The following is a 5,822-nucleotide window of genomic DNA, read 5'->3' as shown; positions in this document are numbered from 1 at the left end:
CTTCTCTCTTAAAGCAAAAAGCTCCACTCCAACATAGCTGGGATCCCTTTTAAAGCGCAGGGCGACCTGCCTTTGAAAGAGTTTCCAAAGTGTCCTGATGTGCCCTTTAGCAATGCCAAACAGGTCTGTGAAAATGGCATCCTTTCGCGGCACTTCAGACGCCATCTCACAGTCTAGCCGACCTGAAATGCGTGAGCCCGTTTTACCAGCAGGCTTCAACGGTAACCGTTTGAAGCAAGACGTGGCGGTGTCAGTTTCCGTAGTGTAGCGGTTATCACGTTCGCCTAACACGCGAAAGGTCCCCGGTTCGAAACCGGGCGGAAACAGCCTACTGTGCCCTTTTCGTCATGCTTGCCCTCGTGGTTCCCCGGAGGCGGTGGGTGTCTTTTCTTCATTGGAGTGCCCGCAATCGATGCACTCAGAGCGTCCGTCCGTCGACAGGTTGAAATTGTAAACGCTGGTGTAGCCACTTTTAATTAAAATCTGATGATGATGATGATGATGATGTTGTTGTTTTGTTCTTGTTGTCATCGTGGTCGCCGTCATTATTATTGTTAAAGTAAAGCAGTAGTTAGATTTGTTGCTACCGTAAGGTGTAGAAGACAACAGTAGGTATGGCGTGTGATATCAAAACATTCAGAATACTTTTAACCTATATAATTTATAAGCTTTGTAAAATAAACCCAAATATCTCTTTTGCGGGGATAAACGCTGTTCTGAGTAGTTTGTGACTTGTTTAATACCAAACAAAGCATCGCTATAAAAAATAAATAAAAAAATCACTGTAAAAGCGCTAGTTATTTTTGATCTTTATAGTTATTTTCTAGGCTCAGGTTGTTTTTTAGCGCTTATAAAGGCCTGAAATATTCTTAGTGGTTGTTGACTATAGGTCTTGATGCTTAAAAATGTTTTTTTGAGAGACCAAAAGGTTCTAATAAAAGTTTAGAGTAGAGAGGAGAGAGATCGTCTCCATCTTGGTTTCTATTTGAAATTTGATGCAGTGTCATTTTATTGGTTGGTTTTGATATGTTAATTGGTAACAGGGTGGCACAAAGGCCAGACCAGAACAATGCCTTACAAGCAGATCCGGCATGTGGCCATCAGTATAAGTATGAAGGTCTGGTCTTCAGCTCGACAGACTCACACTGACCTTTCGATTTAAGACTAAAGATCAACAATGTCCGGAAACAACATCAGCGATTCGATTTAAACGAGTTTTTAGGCAAGTCTTCAGATTATTTTCATTGACTCAGAGCGTGTTGTGTGCATGTATTGTAAATAAGGCTATAACATCTGTTTTAAGTTCTGTAAAATTATTTTTCAGCCAGTCAACAGGAGTTAATTCCCAACGCTGAGGAGATCATCTGGAACAACGACGGTAAGATTTTTGTGTTTGCGCTCATGGGTTCTTATGCATGGGTGTGTGTGGTTTTGAAGCGGCTCATTAGAGTTATGAAAACGTTTTAATATATATTAATGCCGGTCTCTTTAATTACACAGAAACTATCGAAAGGCCTGTGATTAATGTCTCCGAGGATCGACCAAGAGAAGTGGTTGTCCCTAGACAGGCTGTCTGCCGACCGGGTAAGAACTAAACCCCTGTTTGTTTGTATAACGTTTCTGTAAGATGTTTGAGTCCAGTTTTGTTAATTTAAAAAAATTATCCTGTCTAACAGTATTAAGAAACGTGGTTCGAGACAACGAAAGGCCTTCCACATCGAGGGCTTGTTTCGTTTTACCTTCGAGAACCGTAACCTTTCAAGAATCTGAAAGGCCGTCAGCCCCGGTATCTGATAGCTGTGAGTATATATCTGCAGCCTGTAAGAGGTTAAAGCTTTTTATAAAGCGGTGTGGTTAAAGGTTAAACATGTCTCTTACCTTCACAGCGGTGCAAAAAGCTAAACCAGCCGAAAAACATAAGAAACGATTATTCTGTGGAGGTAAGTAAGATCTTTCAAACTTTAATGTTTTTAAAAGGGCTTTGTTTGCCCGTTGAGGGCTAATATTTAAGCGATGGGTGACCGTTTCCTGTAGGGCGGGGGGTTCTGGGAAAGATCTTTAGAAGTCCGGACAGGTCTAGGCTTGTTTCTGGGGAACGTGTTTAGAAATGACCGATTGCCGTACCGTCTGGTTAGGAAGTAAAGCCGTCCGAAAGGGTTTAGTAAGTTGTTTGGCTTATCTCCCGCTATTATACTTCTGTTTTAAAGTGGTTGTAGGAAAAGGCTTGAAGGTGTTCATTGTATTTAATATTTAAACAGATCGTGAAAACGTTTGTGAAACAGGAAGTCCCGGGATCAGGAAGCGTTTACACTTGGAAGGTTCGTTTAAAAATGAAATGTTGTTGTGTGTGTGTGTGTTTTATTAACAATATTACAGTTTTTAAAGAAACATTTAAGAAACAGTTTATTTACAGCGGCTTCTCTGTTTTAAATTTATTATCAAGTCCTAATAAATATATTGTCTGTAAATAATAAGGCGTTGTAGTGAATGTCTAAGGCTATTTTCAAAGGTCTAAAAAAGCTAAAGGTTTTGAATGTCCTGGACATGTTGTTTTAAGTTTGATTTCTGTCGCCGTTTAAAGATGTAAATGTAATGTATATTTTTATTCTTCCCAAGACTCTTGGGATAGTCATTCTGTGAATGAGCTATTGAGGACAATTACCCCGTCTAAGTGGGATCAAACATCTTTCCCGGTGAGATCACCGAGAGGATCCCCCACGGTGGTCTTGGAGACCCCCCAACATCTACTCAGGCCACAGCCTTCTGGGGGTAATTCAACACCCCAGATTCAGCCCGCCGCATTGTCGGGCGGAACAAATACAGGCATCCAACAACCTCAGGGGTCGCCGTCAGTCAGGGCTGACACACCACCCAACGACGGCCTGGTTTCAACATCGTCCCCCCAGACCCGTTTCTTGGCTACAGAAACGCGGAACAGTACCCCGCGCTTGGCCAGGGTGTCACCGCAAAGGCCTTCTTGGTCTCCGTCCATGAGTGTACGCTCGCTCCCTGCCTCCTTCGACCGAGATTTACCGGAGCGACCATCCTTTGAAGCTGAGCCAGGCCACCAGCCCCCGGAGCTACATCCTGAAGGTCGGCATGAGTTGCTACATACTTTGTTACAAAATCAAAGACTTGTGTTAGTGGGGCAAAACCTGGTGATAGAGAGCCAAAACATCCTTATTAATACCCTTACTAACGAATTGTACCGTATTTAATGTTTTAATAGACACAAAACGCCTTACTATTGTGGGTTGTTGGAAAAATAAAAAATAAATTAAAAAATGTCCTGACTTGGTAAAAGAACTCACAAACTAAAGGATTATGAACAAGCTAGGGCCCCAAAAAGACCTTCCCGAGAGAACATCCCCAGCCCTGTTGTGAACTCCTCTGATGTCCCAATGAACCTGGAACTATTACAAATGATAAATTATTTAAATAACCCCCAATTACCACCGATAGAATGTGAATTAACAGACTTACCGGTGAACCCCGACCTGTTACAGATGTTCAATGATCTAAATAACCACCTCCCACCGGTAGCGCTTATAGAGGTTCACCCCCTAGTTCACCCCGATTTGTTTGAAATGGTGGAGGCTTTGGAGGAGCTACCCCGACCAAATTCTGCCCCTATTATAAATGATTTGAGACAATTAGAACACAGGATGGCGGCAGAAGCAGCCATCACTATAGAGGAGGGTCTTGACATTAACCGGTTGGATATCTTTGAAGGACTTTTACAGGCTTTAAATGAGCCTCCTCAAAAAGGGGGTTTTGTAGATGTCAGCAGTGGGGGTGTTCGGAATGTGGAGGGTTCTGAGACTGATAAGGCTGTGGAGGACATGCTCTGTGAGAATGTAGGGGGTGAAGGCTTTGTTCAAAATGATGATGTGTCCAAGAGTACCAGTGATCCCGTGATTATAGATAGACCGGCCTATAACAATTTTGAAATGATTCAGCGTTTTAATTTTGCAGAACTTTTAAATTGTGACAATTATGCAGAAATATTTGTCAACATACACGAGGCCTTGCAGAAAATGCTTGAACAGGTTGCTGAAAGGGTCAGACCTCGAGATGTTGTACAGTTAGAACTCAGAGGGGATGATTTGTTTAGCAACCTATCTGTAATGCTGAGTGGAGATAATTTAGACGTCTGGCTAAAATCGAAGCGATATTGCAAAGTAACGCAGCCATCATAGCTGATGAAAGTCTGTCTCTGGTAATGAATGTGGTTCGTAACCCTGAGGGTGGGGCGCTTAGAAGACTGTCGAAATGCTTGAAGAACGACATAATTAGGACCAAGCTCAGGCAATTAGTGGTGAGTTCCAGTGGGGACAATAAGCTCTGTTTTGCTTACAGTTTAATAAAACTACTCACCCCCGACATGCCTGAACCCCAAGCTCTGCAAGAAGCTTTAATGCTTCATCAGAGGGCCGGCTTAAACTCTCAACAGATGGTTGCCTTTTCAGACATCACCAAGTTTGAGGAGTTGTTGTCTTTAAAAATTGTTGTGTGGTACCGTTGTGAGGTAAAGGAAGTATTTGTGAAATTTCAGACACATCCTGAAACCCATACACAGACACTGTTTCTCTTCCTAAGTGATAGTCATTACTTTGGAATAAAGAGTTTGACGGCTTTTTTGGGTTGTTCGTATGTTTGTCATTGGTGTTATAAGGCCTTCAATGATAAGCTTAAGCACCGATGTGACGGTTACTGTAACGTCTGTTTCAATCCGCAATGTCGTAAGGGTTTGGCCCCTCCATCCGATGTAAAGATTGCTTAAGGATTTGTCTCTCAGCGTTCTGTTTTTCCGAGCATAAGGTACAGAGGGCCGCTGCTGAGGGGGTTAAAAAACGGAGTTATTGTGATCAAACTAAATATTGCCCGCAGTGTTGCCTCCAGTACCGTTTTCATGAGGTTAAACCACACAAATGTCTGGAGCCGAGATGCAGGATCTGTAATGCTGATTTAACCCCGGGGTCCGAACACCAGTGCTTTATTCAGCCGGTTAAAAAGGAGCCGCCGCACAACCGGTATGTCTTTTTTGCTTTTGAATGCCGGCAAGAAAACGGGGTCCACGTTGCTAATTATATACTCTGTATTGACATGTTGGATCGTGAGTGGTCAGCTAGCGGTGAGAGTTGTGTCAGGGATTTCTTTACGCGGTATCGCGGTCCAAAATACCTCAATTACACATTTATTGCCCACAATGCTAAGGGTTATGATTCTTACATTTTGATGAAGTATCTGGTGGAAAATGGGGTGACCCCAAAAATAATAGCTCAGGGTAGCAAGATCATGTGTTTCACCGACGAAGCTTTCAACTAACGTTACATAGACTCGTTAAATTTCATCCCCATGAAATTGAGCGCTTTGCCTAAGGCTCTGGGTTTTGAGGCTCAGAAGAAAGGTTGGTTCTGCCATTTTTTTAATACTATGGACACTCAAAATTATCGAGGGTCCTACCTGCCCGCCACTTATTATGGGGTTGATACTATGATGTCTCATGAGAGGGAGGAATTCTTTAAATGGTACAATACGGTTAAGGGAGGTGTTTTTGATGACCGAGAAGAGATGGCTGCTTATTGTAAAAATGATGTGGTGATCCTTAAAGAAGCCTGTGTGCGTTTCCGCGCCGAGGTTATCAACACATCGGGTCTCGACCCTTTGCAAAGTGTGACCATAGCGTCTCTCTGCATGAAAATGTATCGGTCCGATTTCTTGCAGAAAAACACTATAGCGGTCACCACTTCTGACAACTATCGTGCTAGACAAAAGAACTTTTCGACTGTCTCCATACAGTGGCTGGAATACCTGAGTGC

General features: G+C 42.8%; 1 non-coding gene across 1 annotated transcript; it reads left to right on the top strand.

Annotated features, from left to right (window-relative positions):
• Window positions 1-253: 253 nt before the first annotated feature.
• trnav-aac (transfer RNA valine (anticodon AAC)) lies at window positions 254-326 on the top strand. The gene has a single exon. It is a non-coding gene; the product is annotated as a tRNA-Val (tRNA).
• The last annotated feature ends 5,496 nt before the right edge of the window (window positions 327-5,822 follow it).

This window comes from Amia ocellicauda, chromosome 11 (genome assembly GCF_036373705.1).
Source record: "Amia ocellicauda isolate fAmiCal2 chromosome 11, fAmiCal2.hap1, whole genome shotgun sequence".
NCBI classification, from domain to species: domain Eukaryota; kingdom Metazoa; phylum Chordata; class Actinopteri; order Amiiformes; family Amiidae; genus Amia; species Amia ocellicauda.
This window is presented reverse-complemented; position numbering and strand designations above follow the sequence as displayed.